General features: G+C 42.3%; 1 protein-coding gene and 1 long non-coding RNA gene across 5 annotated transcripts in view; one reads left to right on the top strand and one right to left on the bottom strand.

Moving 5' to 3' along the window:
* LOC136874023 (proton-coupled amino acid transporter-like protein pathetic) overlaps positions 1-23,855 on the bottom strand; it is a 435,495-nt gene that overhangs the window by 102,774 nt on the left and 308,866 nt on the right. The gene's annotated exons all lie outside the window — the stretch shown is intronic.
* On the top strand, positions 1,902-3,922 carry LOC136874861 (uncharacterized). The gene is made up of 2 exons (XR_010860312.2): positions 1,902-2,342; positions 2,432-3,922. It is a non-coding gene; the product is annotated as an uncharacterized lncRNA (long non-coding RNA).

Genomic DNA, 23,855 nt, shown 5'->3' on the forward strand with positions numbered 1-23,855 from the left:
ATTCCTCCTACTGGCCTATCATAATATTCAAACTACTCGATATGTATTATGGAAGTACTGACAGAAAAGTGGAAGTTGCATACCGATCAGAACACAGATGAGCAGCCTTCACGTCTGTCTATAACCAGGTCTTTCCAGCACTTGAACTTGCCATGGTAGATTGTAAGCGTAGTAGCCTACTGTTTCACCAATAAGGGCGACCTATCACAAATAGGTGTGATAGTTACATAATTGTAGCCATGAGCTTGAATTCGGTTGATAGTGGGTTCGAGCCCCACTGCCGGCAGTCCTGAAAATGCTTTCCCGTGGTTTCCTATTTTCACACTAGGCAAAAACTGGCTGGGACTGTAGCTTAATTAAGGCATCGGTCACTTTCTTCCCACTCCTAGGCCTTTCCTATCCTATCGTCGCCGTTAGGCCTATCTGTATCGGTACGACATAAATAAAGTTGTTAATATTTACATAATAATTTAGTGTGGGAATTAAAGCTGGGCGTGCAGACTCTCCAACGATGATGGGTGACGTCTATTGTTTACGGGAAAACTGCATATTATTGTTGTGGAGAATAGCCTTTTGTGTGCTGTGTGAGCTGAAGGAATTTTGGAACATTCATCCAGTCCCTAAGGAAGTTAACCATGTACGATTAAAATCCCACCCCACCCAGGCGGGAAGCGACCTCTTTTTCTTTCTTTTTACAATTTGTTTTACATCGCAGCAATACAGATAGGTCTTAAGGCGATGATGGGGTAGGAAAGGCCTTGGAGTGGGAAATTAGCGGCCGTGGCCCTAATTAAGGTACAGCCCCAGCATTTGCCTGGTGTGAAACTGGGAAACAACTGAAACCATCTTCCGGGCTTGCCGACTGTGGGATGCGAATCCACTATCTCCCGGATGCAAGGTCACAGCTGCACGCACGCCCCTAACCGCATGGCGAACTCGCTCGGTGGAATCAATCCCTAGGCTCCAAGGCCCAAAGACCGTGATACTGTCCATGCAGCTACATACCCGGACAGTTTGTGTATTTAGACCCGCGTTATGAGAGACTTCTACTAAATATGTTATCAGTGTTGTTTTAAGAGGGCATCGAAGCCTGACTCAAATAGATATATAAATACTGTAAATCTCTATCATTAAAATTGTAAGGGCTCCACTATCTACATATTAATTTATTTATTTCTTTAACTGGTTACCTTCCACGGTTGGTTTTTTCCTCGGAGTCAGCGAGGGATCCCACCTATACCGCCTCAAGGACTGCGTGAGATATTGGATCGGGGATACAACTGGGGAGTAGGACCAATGCCTCGCCAGGCGTCTTCACCTGCTATGCTGAATAGGGGTCGGGTAGGGGATGGTAAGATTGGTAGTGAACCATTCTGTTCATTACTTTATGGGCGATATTTAACGCAGTTGTAATATTGCGCAACCTGACGCCAAGTATAGGGCGCGATGCAGCATAGAACGCGGGAGCTTGGAGGTGGTTCCCTAGGAAGGATGTGACTATACTTGAGTGAAACAGAAGATATGTTGGAGAAGGAAAGAGAGATCAGAATTTTGTTTTGGGAAGTACCATGCCACCTTAACAATATTTAAAGCGGGAAGAGTCAGGTTCACCACGTCACGGGAATCGAGTGATATCTCCTCTACCTGAGGGTTTTCCAGGATAATAAAATCATGAAAATTATCTCCAGAATTTTAGGAAGCTAATGATATGTTTAACGCCATTAATAAGTAACGAGATTGATAACTTCGCATCAATCCGACCACCGTGGGAAGCTGTTCAGTGGCTGCATACCAAACTCAAGAGTGTTTGGAGGGAGTTCACCCGGCGTGGCTTCGCTTTTTGCTCCCTATACGAGATGAGAGATTGGCAGAGAGGTATCTCATTCGACGGTAAGATTGCTGCCGATGCGTGTCGCGAGTCTGTCTGTGTTATTGCGCCATAAACCATTATCTAAAACAAAAACTAAGATTACTTATGAAGTGTTTGTGATAATTTCATTTGAACTGTAGATATGTGAATAATAGTTTTGTAGTGAGATTAGATTTGATTTGCCATAGTGTGGTCATGAGCGTGTAATTATTTGATTTGAAACTTTGCCTATGATATAGACTTCATCACAGATGTGGTACGGGTCAGCTCGTAGTAGGATTTAAATCGTCAGTGGACTGTAATCTGCGAACTGAAATTATTTCTGTGTTTCAGAAGAGCGCACGTGTGTAGTTGAGTTAGAATAATCAGTTTAACTCAATGAATAGGCTATGAACTCATGTATAAATAAGTCTAGACACACCCCAGTGCGGGTTTAATTTTCAACATTATATTAAATGAGGTCTTAAATTCAGTACGTTTCAAACTTGCCTAGTGTATGCAGAAAGGGGCATCTGTATAATGACTGTGTTGTAGGGTTATTAACTAAATATCTCATTCCAGTAAGTGTTGTAACGAGTTCGAGGCCGAGTGCAAGAAATCTTCAAGCTGGTCTTCGGGAAGACACCTTCAGAATGGAGCCACCTACGCTGATTGGAACAAGAGGATCGACCCAGGACGACATCGTCACCATGCTTGGCTGAAATGGCAGAGCCGAGCCCTGAAGAAGGGAGGAGAAGGTCACCGAACATGAGATAAGTGAACCAAGCTTGTAAGCATGTGGTAGGATTAGCGACAGTTACGCAAAAATTTAGTAATTAAGTATGTAAATATTAGTAGTTGAACCCTCTTGGCAATTAGAATACGACTTGATCATAGCCCATCAGGCTATTTATCAAGATGGCTTTTAAATCATTAATGTTTTTAATGCACAGAGCTTATTATTTAGGGAGTAGTGGGGTGCGTTAAATGATTTTATGGGTGAGAAGAGAGGTAGGAATTACTTAAGGATGTTTATTTTAGTGTTAGATCAGAATATTCCCTAGTGTTTCGTCTTCGGGTTAAATTTTGTTGTAAGTAAAGATCATTTTGGAAAGCTTATCACTCTCTCTTGTCAGGAAGGATAGAAATGTAACGTTGTATTTGCATGCTACCTGGGTGTGATTTATTTGCATGTTTTCATCTGATTAAATTCTGTTGAAAAATTAAAACCACGTTGTAAGCAAAGTCATCAAAATTTCTGACTCAGATTCACACTGCCAAAGATATAGGCTCAAACCATGGGTCTGGAGGGTGTCAGATTACGCCATTTGTATAGAGTGTCGTGATTTTGTGAGAAATAGTATGGTATAGTACCTTGAATGAAATGAATTAGGCCACGAGGTGGTCAGCTAAAAGAGCCAGATATGAAGAATGAGAATTGGTTCCTTACTTGTCGTAAATTGTGCAGAGGCTCATATGTTTTTCTAGAGAAGACGAAAATGGAAACCCTTATGTGAGTCCGGAAATGTACTGTGATCGAGATCAATGTTAGCCTTGTTTACGATTTTATTTTCTCTTTTCCCACTTACTTCTTCATATTGGTATTTGAATATGTGATACCTATCTGTACTGGTAGATTTGATCTTGATTATTAGCTTGTCGGGTAAATAAGAAGTTTACCCAGAGGATATGAGTTCATACTCTTATAAATTTTTAAAAGTGGAATTGGACCACAAGTAGCTTCAGTGTTTTGTTTTAGTTTAGTCAGCTTTTATAGCGTTCAGTGTTACTGGTTATGTGTAAATATCTCCCAAATGTAAGGGAACCTCAATGGTAAATGATTTCTGCGAAACGTCCCTAATCCTAGCGCCATGTTTTTATTTCTGTAGATCCAATGGTGGTGTTCACCGAAGGACTTTCTAACCGTTCAATTGTCCATCCGTCAGCACGTCAACATCGTTTTATTGTTATCTTTGTAAATCATAAATGTAAGCCGTTTATGGCGTTTATCTTTGCACCATGAGTGTGGCATATTGTAAAGAAATATTGTTACAACAAAGATTTATGAATTGACTGTGCTTTGTAAAATAATAGCTAAAATAGTTACTGAGTTCCTCATTTTAAAAATTAGATTATTAGAGAAGTATTCCTGTCCAATTACACTCTCGTCACAAGAACCTGAAATGCCCATTCGCCGGTTGCAGCTATGCTGGTGTAATTCATTTTATGGACAGGTAAGCAGGTAAGTTATGTAACCCACTATAGTTTCATGTGTTTGATCCGTTTATTTTGCCCTGTAGGGTATAGTAGGGATGTGCAGGGAAGAGGGAAGAAAGCGGCCGTGGCCTTAAGTTAGCTCCCATCGCGGCATTTGCCTGGAGGAGAAGTGGGAAACCATGGAAAACCACTTCGAGGATGGCTGAGGTGGGAATCGAATTCCCTCTATACTCAGTTGACCTCCCGAGGCTGAGTGGACCCCGTTACAGTCCTCGTACCACGTTTCAAATTTCGCGGCTAAGCCGCGAAATGAACCCGGGCCTCTAGGGGTGGCAGCTAATCAAACTAACCAATACATCACAGATGCGGACATATTAATTTCTTTTGCAATTTATTTTGCTTGTTTACCTTCAGGTCAACTCGTGATCATGTCAGTGGTTTTGGCTTTCGTGTCTGTTTGATTAATTGTTCCACCATCACAGGGAAAGGACACAAATATTTCAACCAAACTTCATAATTAGTCTATCCGTCCAAGAACAGGCTTTAATATGTGTGATTTCTAAACTGACTCTAAGGAGAGAGGGTTTAGAGGAAGACCGAAAAAGTTATTTAATGTTTTCTCATTCTCTATCGATTTTTTGTTATACGCTCTTCGTAAAACGTCTATTTACTTTAAATTATTCTTGTCCAGCGCACTTATTTGTTTATTCTTGAAAGGACGGAGCTCATTCATGTTTCCTGTGCGGCTTGTCTTCTGCCGCGAGTAACAGGCGCCCTCTCAGCTTGGTTTGGTATGGCAACATGGTGGTCCGCCTCCAGTTACTCACATGTCACCAACGTACTCAAGTGACGTCTCATACATCATTATTCGTGTAGAATCATGGGTGTTTATTCGGTAGTGACCGATATAAACATAAACCTGCCATCTGCTCAATACCCTCTTTATCTGCGCGCCAGAAATTAGAGCACGAAGTGTTGTTCGTCAATTTACTCCCTGCTTTTCCCGTTTAACATCTACGTGGGATGCTCTAAATCTATCTCCCTTTCATCTGATTTGTGAATAATTCCGTTCCTTTCCGCCAATGCTAATCCTCAAGGCGACACTCCGGAGATAAAATATATTTTTACCTAACGCGTTGATTTTCACGAAACTTTGTGGGAATGTCACCTACATAAAAGTAGAGATAGCACGAACATTTCGTTCATATACAATTAATAGTGTTTCCATAATATTTTTTTGAAATTTCTAATTCCATTTTTTCATGAAATGTAACTAAGACGTTAATGTAATATCGTAATTAGGAAGATGATACTTCTTTTAAAAGCACTACGTATCTATTTTTCTGTACATAATTTATATAAGGAGATTTATCGTACTAAAGTTTGTGTAATTTTTACCTTCTCAAATTTTGGACTTAAAAATCCCTACTACTTGAAAAAATTCTGCAATCAAAAGTTCCGTACGCAGGTTTCTTAATATAGCTGTGATACCTATACCATACAAATTTTGTTACATTTGGCAGAATGTTATGGGAGAAAAATATAATTTAAATGTAAAATTCCAATTGGCAAACAAAGCATTATTACAGTGATGAATTGTTTGAATTCAGCGAAATAACTTCGTGAAAAAGAAAAAAGAAACTCAATCCTTTCAATTTCAGTCATATAAAACATTTCACCAAAATGAACAAAATTTCGATTTTTATCTCCGGAGTGTCGCCTAAGTGCACGTTGTTTTCTTTTGACAACTTAATATAATTTTTGGATTCTTTGGAAGATATATCAGAAGGGTAATAGGGTTTTTAAAATTATTCGTTTAGTATTTCAGATAGCAAAGAAATATTTTGCATGTTGTACATATGCTGCATCATGGATAAACATTAGTTCCACACGTTACTACGGGCAGTACTGTAATGGTTCAAATCTCGTTACAAGATGATATCTGTATTATTATTATTATTAGTATTTTATCTGTGAGATTTCTATTATTGTATTATTATTATTATTATTATTATTGTTCAATTCAATTCTGCAATGATCGTTTGCGTGATTCTAGTTAAATGTATATATATATATATATATACGTATATATATATACGTGTTTGTAGATTAACACTAAAAACATGTAAAGTAAGACTTGCTACGTAATATCATATATGGATATGCAATATAATAAGTTTCGACATTGCAACGTACATGTTGCAATACTGCTGGCGTAAGTGCCGAGTCATTGTTACGTCATTGTGAGCATTTGGCGGTGAGCTCATGTTCTTGGGAATACCTAGGGTGCCGCAGGCAGTTTCACCATTGTATGTAACATTTGTCGATGGGTGGGAGTAGATCATAATTATTTCTGGAGATTGCGTAGGTGTGTCAACTAATGTCTATATAAGCTGGTCCAGTGTCTTATAGCGTCAGTCGAAAGGATGGAGAGGCCTCAGTGAGTCATTAGTCATTGAGAGAGTGAGGCCACAGTTGGTTGGTCAGTGCAGTTGGAAGGAAAGGCTTGCCATGAAGTCATAGGAGGATAGACTTGCCATGAAGTCATATAGGACAGACATACCAAGAAGTCATCTGGATGGAGAAGGAACAGTCACATGGATACTTAGTCGTCAATTAAACAAAAAGGGTGCATCACCAAATTAGGCTTGATACATCTACAGCAAACACCAATTCAAAGGAAAACGTCGTAATTACACTCAAAGTGTTGAAGGTACAGTCAAGTGAATCAGTGAGGGATACATTTCGTGAATAATTGTTAAATGTCCGGTCAAGAAGAATTCAAATTTAATACCGAGTTTCTTTCAGTTGCAATGTCATAATTTTATATTCTCATATGTTTTATCGCAGCAGTTTTTACTATTTTAATGAAATTGTTTCAAGAATATATTTTGTTCTATCAAATTAATTTATCGTTTTATTTCAAGAGAACTCAAAGTTAATGGGGAAACAAAACGACAATCTCCTTTTCCCAGAACTTATATGGTATGTTGTCAAAAGTAAGCTTAATACCCCACGCCCTAGATATATTCAAGATTCTCATTCTATTATTGCTGCACTGAGTTGCAGCTGGAGCCCATCAAATAACGTATGCGTAAGTAATCAGGTAAGAGCTAAGTGTGAGTACAAAGTCCGACGATGGTGTATTTTATTTAATGAATATTAATTTTCATATTTTTCTATTTAAATGCAGTTTTATATTTTTAAAGTAAGTAAGCGAGTCAGAAACAGTTACAGTACATACATATGTTTATTCACTAATAAAACCTTTCACATTTTGTGGGAGAAACCAGGATGAACTCGCTACATCCAGTTTTGTTTAGTATACCACTTGGTCCAGTAATCAGTTGAGTCTTGAGTCTTCAAAAATGGCTCATAGTAGGGCAAAACAAATTTGAAACTTCCAACACAATTCAGCATGTTGTATCCTCTTCCTACTTATCAGTAGATACCTCTGTAAATCGGCAGGGCAGTCATCCAATGAGCAGCCAATTTCGAAGATATTAAATAATATTATTGAGGATATGGGAAGCGTGCACTTTTTCACGACATTCCCTCCCATAGAACCCCACAATATTTAAAAAATCATACATTTAAGGGTAAACTAATACAAGTAGAAAGTATGTAAATACCTAATTGAAGGAATGCAATAGCCAAGTAACATTGTCCCTGGCTTCTTACTGAGGCGGCCGTTGTTTGAGCCCCAAGCACGCTTTACGCAAGACTGTTGAAATGGAAAGTCACGTTCCTATGTTTCAAATTGCCGTACGAGAATCCACGATGCCGGAAGTCACATGCAACTACGATTAATCTACTTTAAATCTTCTTTCTTTCTTCTTTCTTAATCCATTTACCATCCAGGGTTGTTTTATTCCACAGACTCATCGAGGGATCCCATATCTACCGCATCAAAGGCAGTGTCCTGGAGCGTGAGATTTTGGGTCGGGGTATACAACTGGGAATAAGGACCAGTACTTCGCCTAGGCGGCCTCACCTGCTATGCTGAACAAGGGCCTTGTGACGGCAAGGGAAAATTGGAAGGGATAGACAATAAAGAGGGAAGGAAGCGGCCATGGCCTCAAGTTTGATACCCGGAAATTGCCTGGAGGAGAAGTGAGAAACCACGGAAAACCACTTCGAGGATAGATGATGAGGGAATCGAGCCCCCTCTACTCAGTTGACCTCCCGATGCTGAATGGACGCCGTTCCAGTCCTTGTGCAACTTTTCAAATTTGGTGGCAGAGCCTGATATCGAAACCGGGTCTCCGGGCATGGCAGCTAATCACACTAACCGCGACACCACAGAGGCGGATTCTACTTTAAATAAGTTCATAATACTGTAAAAATTGGAATGTATTTACTTTGTTTTCATGTTTTATTTATCTTACTCAAAACAGCCAACGGCCGTAGCCGTGTTGAAACACCGGATCCAGTGAGATCTCCGAAGTTAAGCAACATTGGGCGTGGTCAGGAGTTGGATGGGTTGCCACGCGTTGTTGGTTGGGGGAAAGGGAATGGAGCGGAAAGAAACTGGCCACACTACCTCACGTAAACTCCGGCTCAGGAACACCTCTGCGGAGGTTCGGACCTGACTTCGGGCAGAATAACCCTTACCTACTCAAAACAACAACGTTATTTACAGTATATCCCCCAGTTAACACTATATTCCTTAATAGTTTCCTTGCATTCAGGAGATAGTGGGTTAGAACCACACTGTCGGCAGCCTTGAAGATGGTTTTCCTTTCCTGTCCCCTCGAGGTGAAAAATAGACCGGTCACCTTAATATTATTTGATTCGAATTTAAGTGATATATTTTTCGCAGGTCATAATAAAACATTTAAAGGAATCAGAGAAATGCTCCGTTTGCATGGAATAGTGTACGACGTCTTAACAAAATTTTACTTTAAATAATATCATACAGTAATAATAATAATAATAATAATAATAATAATAATAATAATAATAATAATATAGAATTAAGTAACTGCAACTAAAATCTGCACTAAATATATTTTCGAAGAGACAGGTTTGAAACATTTGTGTATGAAAAGTTCGATGTGAAATCTGAGAGTTATAGCAGTATGCGAAGGGTTTACCTTGAAATGAATGACCAAGTTGCTAAAATCCTATTAGAAAATCTCTCTATGGTAAAGGAAGTTCTGAATTTTCCAAATAAATAATTCTAGTACAGGTTACCCGCATCAGATTGTGAATATTGAATATTATTTTTAACAATGAAAAATGGTACGCGACAAACCATGCTTTGTAGGTCAGCATTTCCCTCTGTACACGAGGTTTGTAATTATGCGTCCTTTAAGACACGGGTCAATTTATTCACGGCCGTCACTTCCTAGAGACTGAACTCCTCAGGCAGAATATATTATTTCGCTGAATACACGTTGAATATTGTTATGGTAACTACCTCTAGCTCGCATCGTAGCCAGTGGTGTCTTCTGACCTGTGCTCTCATAGGAGGAGAGTGTGATGTTATAGTCCGACTTTGTAGTGGTGAGAGCTCTGAACACAGGATATTTTGATTCCTGTTCTTATCGTTTCAGTTGCATTTTATAACAGAACTTTATACTTACACTTTACAATGAGTTTTAATAAAATATTCCAACAATAATTAATGCATAGTATCAATCGAGTGGACAGTGATAAATTAATAGCAATAATAATATGGGCTTAGTTACTGTGTGCTGATATTTTAATTTGACGCCAACGTAGTTGCCAGCACGTCAATTTTAACGTTCTCTTTTACTCTACCAGAGTAACAAGGATCTCTTTCGGGTGTCCTATGGCCGAATTTTTAAATTAATATTGTCGGGAAAACACCAAATTATGTCACAAGAGATCTTTACATGCCGACGTCGTACGATATGGAGTGACGAATGGAGATTTTCCTGCCTTCAAAATTCCGACTACCTCTGCCGGATTTGAACACGCAATCTTGGGATCGGAATGCCGACACTATCATTAATCCACAGCGGGAACTTCGTTACATAATAATACTAGCCTAATAACGAGATGAACCAGGTCCATCGTCCGGCTCCTTGGCCGAATGGTTCTTTGGTTCAGAGAGCCCGGGTTCGATTCCCGGCTGGGTTGAGAATTTTAACTGCGTACAGTTGATTCCGCGGATTCGGCCACTGAGTTTTCATGGTCGTCTTAATACACATGCACCCTACACAGCACACTACCAACAACCACCACAGAAGCAGGTAATAGTGAATACATTCCACCACACAGGGTTGGCGTCAGGAAGAGAATTCGGTCATAAAACTGGGTTTAATACACATTAATGTCGATCCCAGATAATTGGAACATGCGAGGAAAGGAAGAAAGAGGTGGATCAATTCCATCACCTCCTTCAAAGGAAAGGGTCAGAAAACATTCAAGGAGATATCCACAAAGCCGGCCCCGTGGAGAATCCGGGCTCGATGATGATGATGATGATAATAATAATAATAATAATAATAATAATAATAATAATAATAATAATAATAAAAAACAGAGCCTCCATGGCTCAAGCGGCAGCGCACCGGTCTCCCCACGCTGGGTTCCGTGGTTCAAATCCTGGTCACTCTATGTGATATTTGTGCTGGACAAAGCAGAGGCGTACCGGGCAAGTTGGCTGTGCGGTCAGGGGTACGCGGCTGCGAGCTTGCATCCGGGAGATAGTGGGTTCGAATACCACTGTCGGCAGCCCTGAAGATGGTTTTCTGTTGTTTCCCATTTTCACACCAGGCAAATGCTGGGGCTGTACCTTATTTAAGGCCACGGCCACTTCCTTGCAACTCCTAGGCTTTTCCTGTCCCATCGTCGCCATAAGATCTATCTGAGTCGGTGCAACGTAAAGCAACTAGCAAAAAAAGAAGCTGAGGCGGGACAGGTTTTTCTTCGTGTTTTCGTGTCATCTTTCATATCCTTCATATCCTTCATTCCAGCAACACTCTCTAATATCATTTAATTTCATCTGTCGTCATAAATCATTGCCCCAGAGGAGTGCGACAGGCTTCGGCATTGGGCACAATTCCTATCCTCGGCGCTAGATGAGGGCTTCATTCATTCCATCCCTGACCCATTCGAATGACCGGAAACAGGCTGTGGATTTTAATTTTCATAAAACAACATCCCAATAACTACTTTTACGATTTTCGGAGACTCTTAGGTTTCAGAATTTTGTCCCAGGGAGTTTTTTCCCACGTGTCGGTAAATCTACCAACACGAGGCTGGCGTATTTCAACACGTTCAAATACCACCGGACTGAGCCGGGATCGAGCCCGCCCACTTGAGATCAGCGCTCCACCGCCAGAACTACTGAACTTGGCTGATTAAACTAGAACACGAGTTTCAGTGAGTTAACCGTGCTTCCCCTCATTAATGACGATTAATCAAGGATCTAATCTATTTCTGTGGCAAGGAGTATTGCGAGTGAAAGCGAAATGTCATGAGTTGGTAAGCGGATGAAAAGGGCATGTTGGGCAAGGTCTGACTGGCGTGGAGTGGGAGTTATAGTAGCTACCGGCTGTCAACTTACCCAATTACTGCAAGTCACCTTCACAGCTCTCACTATAAACATTGCTACTCTCCACCTGCACCACTTAACTAACAGAGTCAGTGAGAGTGTATCTGCTTTACGGTCCTGGATCGAGGTTTACGAGGGAAAACGCCAAGGAAGAAAAAGAAGAAGAAGAAGTTTATGAACTGTTTCATATGACAGGCAACAGAGCCGATCGATGAATTGATGCAGTACATGCTGACCCCTTGTTACTCCAATATATGCAGACTATCTGTCTGGGTAGCAGTCATCCTGGTAGGGTAAAGTCCTCAATTAGAAAATTGCGCCACCAATTTAGTTACTTTTGATATAGAGGGGTTCAGAAAATGTATACATTTTTCGATATAAGAAAGTATGCACAATTTCGGCATAAAATTTGTATTTGTACTGTAGATTTGTGTGGATATCCAATGTATGTGTGACTACTGCAAACACTTCAGGAGCTCATGGTGCCCACGAGACACTTTTGATTTTGGCGAAGCACTGCACGAGCATCGGTGGCTAAAATATCCACTGGGATTGCTCTTCAGGCCAGATCAATTTCTTCCCATGGTGTAGGCAGTGAAGCTGATTTTCGACAGTACACCACATACCTCACGTTTCCCCACGCAGGGAGGAGAATTGGAGGTGTGGTAAGTCAGGAGAAAGTGACGAGGATTCAGCAGCACTTCTACATCCTATCCATCGCCCTGGTAGCATAAATCAAACTGGCGTCTCATGTCGCGATGGTTGTGTGTTTGTGTAGTATGCGCAATCGTGCCGGAAGTAAACAAAGCACATGGGTGGCTGGTAAAATGATGCGCGCAGCATGTTCCGATACGCGAGGTCAATGACCTAACATCAAAGATGAGAGGTACAAATAAACCAGGTAAATTGATTGCGAGACAGGGATGTTGCTTGTCACCTTCGCTGTTCAACATATATGCCGAAAAACTATTAGGGAAGGCCCTGGAAAAAACAAGAGGGATTGTAGTGGGTGGAGAATCAATAAAGATCATAGCATACGCGGATGATGTGGCGGTATTAGGGGAATCAGAGATGGCATGTTGGAAGATATTGAAAGAATGGGCATAGAGTTCGGAATGAAGGTGAACATTGGCAAGACTAAGGTGATGAGAGTAGGAAAGGAGGAAACTACTGTTAATATAAAACTAGAAGGAAATAGCATCAAGTAAAGTCATTCAATGCCTTTGCTGGCGGGACCTAGTGTTTACAGTGCACTATGTCTTCTGGTATAGGCTAGAGCAATTTTGTTACTTTCATTGATCTGTCTCTGTCTTATCCTTGGCTTTGACAATATGAAAGTGACTGAGGTATGAGCGATGCTAGTAATGCCAATCCTTATGCAGCCAGTCCCTGCTATGAATGGTGTGAAAATGTTGCTCATAGGGTCGGTTGGTGTCTGCATTTCAGTGGGCTTGTCAGACTGATATGTAATAGCAACTCTGGCTCGGTGAGGAAAGCAACTGGAAACTACCTCACTCCTCATTTCCCTAGTACGCCTCTTCAGTGATGCCTAGACCATCTATGACAGCTGATGGCAGAGCTGTTGAGGATCCCACCAGCGGAATCGCTGACGGACTGAACATACATACAAAGTCATTCAGATATTTCAGGAGTTTGACCTGCATTTGGCGAGCCGAACATGTCCTCGGACACTCCCGGCACTAAAAGCCATACGCCATTTCATTTTCATTTTGGGTCGTACTTTAAAGTTCCAACAAGGAATCGATCTGTCCTCTTCACAAAATTTCAGCCCACACATTACGCTGAATTGACTAGAGGAGGGAATCCACCATTACATGAGATTATCCTTTAGTTCAATTTCCCTTACTTGAAGAAATATTACCATTCTGGTTTTCATTGTACGCTTATGTCATAAGTAGCATAATAGCCGCTCAAGAAAGTATGACTTCGTTTATGGCTGATTAATGTGTCCCATTAGTATTTATTGGCCGGTGATAGGAAAGGAGATCATTTTCATGACTTCTATCGCAGCCATCGTTTGGAGAATCTTTACAGAATACAGGGCATTCCCAAACATGTGGAAAGTAGCCTATTAAGAAAGTGGATACTACACCCTTGTCGGCACCCCCGAAGATGATTTTGCGTGGTTTTCCATTTTCCACCAGGCAAATACTGGGTCTGTACATTAATTAAGGCCACGGCCGCTTTCTGTCTACTCCTGGCCCTTTCCTATCCCATCGCCGCTGTAAGAACTATCTGCACCGAGCTCGATAGCTGCAGTCGCTTAAGTGCGGCCAGTATCCAGTAATCGGGAGATAGTGGGTTCGAGCCCCACTGTCGGTAGCCCTGAAGATGGTTTTCCGTGGTTTCCCAGGCAAATGCTGGGTTGTACCTTAATTAAGGCCATGGTCGCTTCCTTCCCATTCCTAGGCCTTTTCTATCCCATCGTCGCCGTAAGACCTATCTGTGTCGGTGCGACGTAAAGCAAATAGGAAAAATAATAAAGACCTATCTGTGTCGATGTGACGTAAAAGGGTTTGTAAAAAACATTAAAAATAGCACTCTCCAAAACAATACGCAAGTCCCTATGTATATATATCCTACGATCAATCGTTTAACTGAGAATATGATAAATTCTCATTCTCTCGCCAACTACTGCACGCTAATGCACAAGTAAGCTACTCATACATGGTGGTCGGAAAGAAAGTGAACCGGGTATATCAGCGTTAGAGCATTGGTCATACTGATAAGTAATTTGAAACAAGTACGTCGATATATCGCACCGTTGTCATTTTATCAATTGCTGAAGTTAGCCTATCAGATCGCTTCGCGGGCGACTTCACATGGGCTTTGAGAGGCAGTGTTGCTAAATCTCCACGTGCTTTATGACGGGCTTGAGAGCGCCAATAGAAGAAATAAACTACACCAGGGGAGGGACTTGAACAAGGACCTCCCTGCTGATAGACTCGGCCCATAGCACGCACGCTACGGTGTGTTAGTGTGTGATGCTCATTTCTCTGCATAACTCTCAAGCCCGACCAAGCCACGAGCAACACCGCCTCGTAAACGCCATTTGAATTCGCCCGCGAAACGATCTGATTGGCTAACTTCAAGAGCTAATAAAATGACAACCACGGGACATATCTACATATGTTTTTGAAATTTCTCATCAGTATGACCAACGCTCTAATACTTTATACTCTGTCCACGTTGTTTCCGACCACCGCCTTTAGACATATCGGGGAAATTCCATTAGAAGCAATGAACATTTAATTAAATTAGTGGCATATTACACATTCAATGATGAAATGAAATAAAAGTTGGACTGTGAAAGTCCTCGTCTGGCATACATTGTGACAAACGATTTCATCAGCACGATTCTAAGGTCTACGTGACCGCTGGCAGTATACTATGTCTAATATCTCCAGTTCTACAGGAAACAACAGGACACCGTTAAGTATTTCTAAACAATCTATGTTTTTCGTAAACACTTCTTAATTTCCTAGTATATGGCCTTGTTTCTCGGTCTTGACTATGTTTAAGTTTTCACTGGACTTCGTTCTGGTGAGCGCAATATGTAACTATAGGGTTACATGGTAAAATACTGGCTCTCTGAGGACAAACCCACGTTATTGAATGATTTCCCTACCTTTTTACAGATAGTATGACTAGGGCCGGGAATCAGATGTAATTACATATTCCATTCCTTTACTTGAAGACAACAGAAAATAAACAATGTCGGGCGAATTGCGGTTCTGATATTGTTATACTTATGTTTGATTTTACATATTTTTACATATTCTGAGTAATATAACATATTTTTTACATATTATGTGGAGAATGTAACATTCTTGTACATATCTAGCTAATTATTTTAAAAAATTGCGTCAAATCGTTTAATTTTCAATCTATACCTAGTAATATAATTGGCGATGTTTTCTTACAACTTGTTTTACGTCGCACGGACACAGACAGGTCTTATGGCGACGATGGGACATAAAAGGGCTAGGAATGGGAAGGAAGCGGCCGAGGCCTTAATTAAGGTAGTCCCAGCCAGTATTTACCTAGTGCCTGGTGAGAAAATGGGAAACCACGGCAAACCTCTTCAGGGCTGCCGACAGTGGAGTTCGAACCTACTATCTCCCGACTACTGGGTACTGACCGCACTTAAGCGACTGCAGCTATCGAGCTCGGTAATTGGCGAATTTCATCTCATATACAATATATCTCAAGTGCTAAAGTTGGCTTTAAAATGCCTTTAAAAGTAGGACTTCTAACCCTTTGTCTGTGAAGTAGAGCAGATTCGAGTGCCTCAATTGCATACAACACTATTAAGCCTGTCTCAGAATCTGGGATAGCCAGGTGCCTTCCATTCGTCAGAGTTTCTAACAAACTCCATGCAGTCTTGTGACGAAACCCAGATTATTCAAACTCTCTATCTGTTTCCAAGATCATTAGTGGTGAACAGTCTTACTCGTTGGCTGAACGGTCAGCGTACTGGCCTTCGGTTCAGAGGGTCCCGGGTTCGATTCCCGGCCGGGTCGGGGATTTGAACCTTAATTGGTTAATTCCAATGGCACGGGGGCTGGGTGTATGAGTTGTCTTCATCATCATTTCATCCCCATCATGACGCGCAGGTCGCCTACGGGAGTCAAATTGTAAAACATGCACCTGGCGAGCCGAACCCGTCCTGCGATATCCCGGCAATAAAAGCCATACGACATTTCAGTGGTGAACTAGCAGAGTCCCCAGAAGATATTTCACTCAGGTAGTTTTATGTTTTAAAATATGCACCGGTAACTTCCTGGAATGTTGAACGGTCCTTCTCAACCTACAAGAGCATTTTATCGGATCAGTGCCAAAACATCACAGTGAAAAACACGGAGAAGTACAGTACTTGGTGACACACTGCACATCACGACAAAAGAATTCCCTACTATTTGTGTTTCTTGATAGAGGTTTAAAAACAGATTCTATATTAACCTTATTTATTGACATTTATGTTTCATTTTTAGGACATGAGCGCAACAGGAAATCAGCCGCAATACAATGCATAACATATTTGAAGTATTTTGATTATGCCTATTATCGACAGCAACAACGATGACTTTGTCATAAAATATGGAGGTATTTAAAACACCTTTACTGCCTCATATCATAACCATGAATCATAATAAAATGTATATACGAATGTTTTTGTAAATTTATGCGTTAATATTAGATATTAACTACATGTTTATGTACGTATTTCACAATTTGGTATTACAGAAAAATCCGGGAATTATTAATAAGGAAAGTCGTCATGATGAGAAACTACCGCTTTAAGTGTGAAAATTACGTCTTGGAAAGGTCTTGTGAGGTAATTTCAGTCTTCTTAAGAAAATTCCCTTGAATGGGATCCCCGTGGGAATTTTTGATCACCAAGAATTCCTGAGCCCTTGCAGGTTAGGGGCTACATGAATGCAAACCTGCAGGGTTGCCAGATTTGTAAAACCATAAAAAGAGACTTTGTCAATACCGCCTAAAATAAATGTTCATTGCTGATGCTTCGAAGCTAGGAGCAACTATGTTATATTATGTTCAACACAATTTTCATGAAGAAACCAAGACTGATATATTATATGACATTAAATAATTCACTCATATGGTGCAGGTCTAGTGGTTTTTTCCAATAATACCGACCAGGAATCGTAGCCATAACCGCCCGGACCAAAGGCAGCACGCTAACCCATGGAGCCAGACATCACCCAACTAACCACTGCAGAAACACGCAATAGTGAATACATCGTCCCTACACTGCGTTGGCATGAGGCCGTAAAACTCGGCTTAATCCACATTAGTGGGAAAAGGGCAGGAAAGAAAGAAATGAGTGACAGCTTGTTGACGCGTACAAAATATGGGAATTATTATGAGAAATGAACAGGGAAAACATCCGAATCTTGAGCCTAGTTGGGAGATAAACGTCGATGTATTTTAGTACTTGAGATCAGTGACCGAGAAAACTAGACAGTGTGATTCAGATATAACATACACAGAGTGTTTCTGTGGTGATGTTATATTCTTTCTGGGATGCTCGAGAAGGCAACACGTATCAATTTGAGATAGGGAACCGGATTCGGAAGCGCCTCAGTCACCGCGTTTAAGCCAAATTTGTTTTCGGGTACCTATGAACGTTGGATATACTGTATATACCTTAAGAATCTTTGTGGGGCGATGTAATACTTTTATTTACTTGCAATATATAGAGCTGACTCGTAGACAACATTTTTCACATGACCCCAGAAGAAAAAATCAAGTGACCGGGCGAGATGGCCGTGCGGTCAGAGGCGCGGGGTTGTGAGCTTACATCCGGGAGATAGTGGGTTCGAATCCCACTGTCGGCAGCCCTGAAGATGGTTTTCCGTAGTTTCCTATTTTCACACCAGGCAAATGCTGGGGCTGTACCTTAGTTAAGGCCACGGCCGCTTCCTTCCAACTCCTAGGCCTTTCCTATCCCATCGTCTCCATAAGGCCTATCTGTGTCGGTGTGACGTAAAGCCACTAGCAAAATAATCAAGCGGGGTGAGGTCAGGAGAACGAGTTGGCGAAGCAACATGATCTCCTCTCCTTATCGACTTGTCCCAGAACGTCTGACTAAGGTGCTCACGAGCAGCGAATCCGCATGTACTGACAAATCTGCTACCTGTGGAAAACAGCATTGTCGAACAACGTCAAACTGAGGTGTTCCCGGACCGGGGTTCCCTATTTCAATTGGATGTGGGTGCCTTTCGCCAGCATCTCTCGAAGTATGTGTCATCATCACGGAAATACCCTGTATAGAATAAGAATGGATCAAATATGAGTAGCCTTACGGTCTGTTGAAGGTATTTTTTTGGAGTCAGCATATATCTTAGCCAAAAGAAAAGTTCACATGTGTATGGTGGTCGAAAATACATGGACATATGGATTCGAAAGTTGGACAATGGAAGTTAGACTTCTTCTTCCTCCTATTTTGTCACTCTTCCCACACCCTTGTGGGGTCACAGTTTTGAATCGTCTTGCATATGTGAACTTGGCCTTGTTTTGCGGCAAGAAATCTCCTACTACTGCTGTGATTTCTTTTGCTTTAAGTCGCACCGACATAGATAGGTCTTATGACGACGATGGGATAGGAAAGGCCTAGGAATCGGAAGGAAGCGGCCGTGGCCTTAATTAAGGTACAGCCCCAGCATTTGCCTGGTGTGAAAATCGGAAACCACGGAAAACCATCTTCAGGGCTGCCGAACAGTGGGGTTCCAACCCACCCCTAAGCGCACGGCCAACTCGCCCGGTCGGCAAGAAATCATTCCTGAACCAAGTCTATTTGGAGGGATTTGTTTCTACCATCAGCGCATCCAGGGTTCAGTTGATGCATGTATCAACGTTAACGGAGGACATTTTGAACATTTCATATACTATAAGAAAGAGATTCATGTGGTATGGTGGTACGGTCGGCTCCTCTGTGTTTCCCATGATGAATGAACTATGTACAGTTGTAGAAAAGGTATTCTAACATGGAAATAAAGCGTTTCCGGATCACCAAATAACTTCGATCATTTGATATGTGGTGCTAACTACTCCAGCACAGAATATCACGGGTTGACAGAATACGTAACACTGAAGTACTCCAACGTCTAACAAAGAGCCAGAGGTCGTGCACAACATCAAAATGCAGATACTTGATTACTTTGGTCATATCAGTCGAAATGATAAATATAAACTCCTTCAGCTTATCTTACTTACATACTTACTTAATCCGTTTACCCTCCAGGGTTGTTTTTTCCCTCTGACTCAGCGAGCGACCCCACCTCTACCGCCTCAACGGCAGTGTCCTGGAGCGTGAGACATTCGGTCGGGGGATACAACTGCGGAGGATGACCAGTACCTCGCCTAGGCGGCCTCACCTGCTATGCTGAACAGGGGCCTTGGTGGGGGATGGACAGATTGGAAGGGATAAACAAGGAAGAGGGAAGGAAGCGGCCGTGGCCTAAAGTTAGGTACCATCCCGGCATTTGCCTAGAGGAGAAGTGGGAAACCACGGGAAACCACTTACGGGATGGCTGCGGTGGGAATCGAACCGACCTCTACTCAGTTGACCTCCCGAGGCTGAGTGGACCCCTTTCCAGCCCTCGTACCACTTTTCAAATTTCTTGGCAGAGCCGGGAATAGAACCCGGAATTCGGGGGGTGGCAGCTAATCACACTAACCACTACACCACAGAGGCGAACTCAGCTTATCTTAAAGGTAAAACTACCGGACGAGTTGGCCGTGCGCGTAGAGGCGCGCGGCTGTGAGCTTGCATCCGGGAGATAGTAGGTTCGAATCCCACTATCGGCAGCCCTGAAGATGGTTTTCCGTGGTTTCCCATTTTCACACCAGGCAAATGCTGGGGCTGTACCTTAATTAAGGCCACGGCCGCTTCCTTCCAACTCCTAGGCTTTTCCTATCCCATCGTCGCCATAAGACCTATCTGTGTCGGTGCGACGTAAAGCCGCTAGCAAAAAAAAAAAAAAAAAAAAAGGTAAAACTGAAGAATGGACAAGTAGGGGAAGAAGGAGAATATCTTGCCTACGGAATCTACGAGAATGGTAAAGGCACAGTGACCACACTCTTTTCCGAGTTGCTGAGAACAAGAACCAGATCGCCCTGATGACAACCGACATCCATTGAGGATATGGTATAGGAAGAAGAAGAAATGTGAGGAATGCGTCTTGGAAGTTTGGCCTACCTTATTATTACCCCCTATTTTGAAACAAACACTAACACGAAGTCCTCGAAACAGAAGAATTAGCCAGACGCGGCTAAACTCCTTGATCCTGTCAGAAGTCGAACCCGAGAGTCTCTGAACCGAAGGCCGTGAATCTAAACCATGTTTCTCAGGTTGTAAACAAATCGTGTACACACACGTTAATCTTGATAGTGGTGCAGACTGGTTAAACCACACGGAACAGTCGTTATTATTTCAAACAATAAAGCACATCATACACTACATCTCACTTTAACCAAGTAAGGAGCTTGTTTTGTTTCTGTCTTCGTGAAGTTAGTTGGCACGCAAAACGAAAAGCAACAGTAGGGTGAACTGTTCTTCCCGTTCTAATTTTAAAACCTCAGATATATATCAACATAACTTTAAAAATGGTCTCTAAGAGGAGACCCAGAGCAAACTGGAGTGGTACCACTGTCAAAGCCACGGAAAGACGAGGTCGCTGTAGAGAATCGCGAGATAGACACCGGTGAAATTTGAGAAGAGGCAACTGCTGACGAGAGCAGACGCCTACAGAAGTGGTACTGGAGAAGCGCTCCCTCAATGAAGATCGGAGAGGAGCAAGCATGGTCCAAGTCAGGCAGGTTTATATTCGTGAGGTCATGAACACCAGTGCAATGCAGAACTCCTTGCCGCAGCCAAGGCTAACAACAACAATAATAACACCAGCGTGGCAGATCCGTCACGTGCTACTCTCGTGATGCAACACCTCAGCTTTCTAAACCTGCATTCACACCAGACAGTTTACAGTAAGCTGAACAGGTTTGTAACGACCGTAGCCGGGTAATCACGATCATCTCTCGATACCGACAAGCATCAGATATGAAATGCAGATGTTAGATGAGAAAGGCATATATTTTTACGTTAAAAAAATGTTACATGGGATTGAAATATGTTATAAAAGGCCAAAAGATCGGTATAAAACAACTGGTTCGTGATCATCATCATCATCATCATCTATTTACCCTCCAGGTTCGGCTTTTCCCTCGGACTCAGCGAGGGATCCCACCTCTACCGCCTCAAGGGCAGTGTCCTGGAGCTTCAGACTCTTGGTCGGGGGATACAACTGGGGAGAATGACCAGTACCTCGCCCAGGCGGCCTCACCTGTTATGCTGAACAGGGGCCTTGTGGAGGGATGGGAAGATTGGAAGGGATAGACAAGGAAGAGGGAAGGAATCGGCCGTGGCCTTAAGTTAGGTACCATCCCGGCATTCGCCTGGAGGAGAAGTGGGAAACCACGGAAAACCACTTCGAGGATGGCTGAGGTGGGAATCGAACCCACCTCTACTCAGTTGATCTCCCGAGGCTGAGTGGACCCCGTTCCAGCCCTCGTACCACTTTTCAAATTTTCGTGGCAGAGCCGGGAATCGAACCCGGACCTCCGGGGGTGGCAGCTAATCACGCTAACCACTACACTACAGAGGCGGCTCTGGTTCGTGATACTCATGATAAATAAGATTGAAGAGAAATTTAAAAAGTTAACAAAATATTCTCTACGCAAGGCAGGCCTAGAATCACTATATTCTTCGTAAATGTCAGTGTGCAATATTTTCTAATAAATTGTGGTTATTTTGGTAATGCTGTTGGTTTTGTTTTGTTATTTTCGTTTGATTTATTTATTTCAATTTGGTTTTTAACTACATATTTGTATTTTCTCTCTACTCCAATTTTACTGTTATAACTGGGTAACGTTATAAATCTGAAATATGATTTGTGCACACAACTTCAACTATCAGTACATAGCACCGAGTGAGTGGCGGCACAGTTTGGGTCACGTAGCTCTCAGCTTGCAGTGGCATCGAATCCCACTGTCGGTAACCCTGAGGGTGGTTTTCCGTGGTTACTCATTTTCACACCAGGAAAATGTTTGGGCTGCACCTTAATTAAGCCTACGGCTGCTTCCCTCCCACCCACTCCGTCTGTGCGACGTAGAGCAAATCGGATAAACATATCAGTACATAAAAACAAACTTAAAAAAGAGGCGCCTCAACAGTATATTCCCCATACTAAATTTTTAATATGTTATACTAGTACATAAGCCTGTCCTCGACAGTCGAAATTACTATCTATAAAGTAATTGGAAGTCCGCCTCTGTGGTGTAGTAGTTAGTGTGATTAGCTGCAACCCCCAGAGGCCCAGGTTCGATTCCCGGCTCTGCCACGAAATTTGAAAAGTGGTCCGAGGGCTGGAACGGGGTCCACTCAGTCTTGGGAGGTCAACTGAGTAAAGGTGGGTTTGATCCCCACCTCAGCCATCCTCGAAGTGGTTTTCCGTGGTTTCCCACTTATACTCCAGACAAATGCCAAAGTGGTACCTAACTTAAGGCTACGGCCGCTTCCTTCCCTCTTCCTTGTCTATCCCTTCCAATCTTTCCATCCCCCACCAAGGCCCCTTTTCAGCATAGCAGGTGAGGCAGACTGGACAAGGTACTGGTCATCCTCACCAGTTGTATCCCCCAACCCAATGTCTCACGCTCCAGGACACTGTACTTTACGCGGAAGAGGTGGGATCCCTCGCTGAATCCGAGGGAAAAACAACCCTGGAGGGTAAACAGATTAAGAAAGAAAGAAAGATAAATGGATAACAAATTATTCATTCATTTCACTGAAAGCATTTTTCACTAAATAGTTGCATTATTCTTGTAGCCCATATCCGGTACCAGTTTAACTCTCGAATGATTCCGTTTTCTCTATACACAGTACCTGTGGAAGATAACACAAACCGCGATGAACGTAGTTCGACCTCATGCCTTTAGATTTAGCTGTGTACCTATGGCATTATGGCGAATGTGGCAGTACGTTCGCTGATAGAAATGTATTTTTTAAAGTACAAAAGTCTTGGCTTTGAGAGGTTCATTGTATTTTTCTTGTAAATAAAACATAACAATCTATAACTGGTACGAATTTCAGCTGTTGAAACCCTCTCGTTTTCTCAATATCGCTGTGAATGACAAACAGAACCCACACTCTATTCCACACTCACTACCACTCACAACTACACATGCTTCACAGTGACGTGGCAAGCTCTCTATCAGATGGTCCAAGAGCTCTTGTGTCAGTCGATCCCATTCCTCCGAAAGGGGAATGCGAAGGTCTTGGAGGGTCCTTGGTGGAGACTGATTGGATGCAATTAGCCTCCCAGGTCATCCCAGGCATTTTCTATAGGATTCAGATCCGCAGACCTCGCTGGCCAATCCATGCGATGAATGTCTTCCCCAGCCAGAAATTCATCCACCACCACACCTCTGAAGAGTCGAACATGTGGTCTCAGTACCTCATCCCTGTATCTCCGAGCGTTAACAGTGTTCCACGGACCGCCCATGAAGATGTGCAGGTCCGTACGGCCATTCAACATGATGCCGCTCCACACCATGACGCCACCACCACCACCACCACCATACTGGTCCCGTTCCACGATGTTCCTGTGGTTGTATCGGCTACCCGGTTCTCTCCAGATTAATGTGCAACGGGAATCGTTC

The sequence above is a fragment of the Anabrus simplex genome, chromosome 5 (assembly GCF_040414725.1).
Source record: "Anabrus simplex isolate iqAnaSimp1 chromosome 5, ASM4041472v1, whole genome shotgun sequence".
Lineage (NCBI taxonomy): Eukaryota > Metazoa > Arthropoda > Insecta > Orthoptera > Tettigoniidae > Anabrus > Anabrus simplex.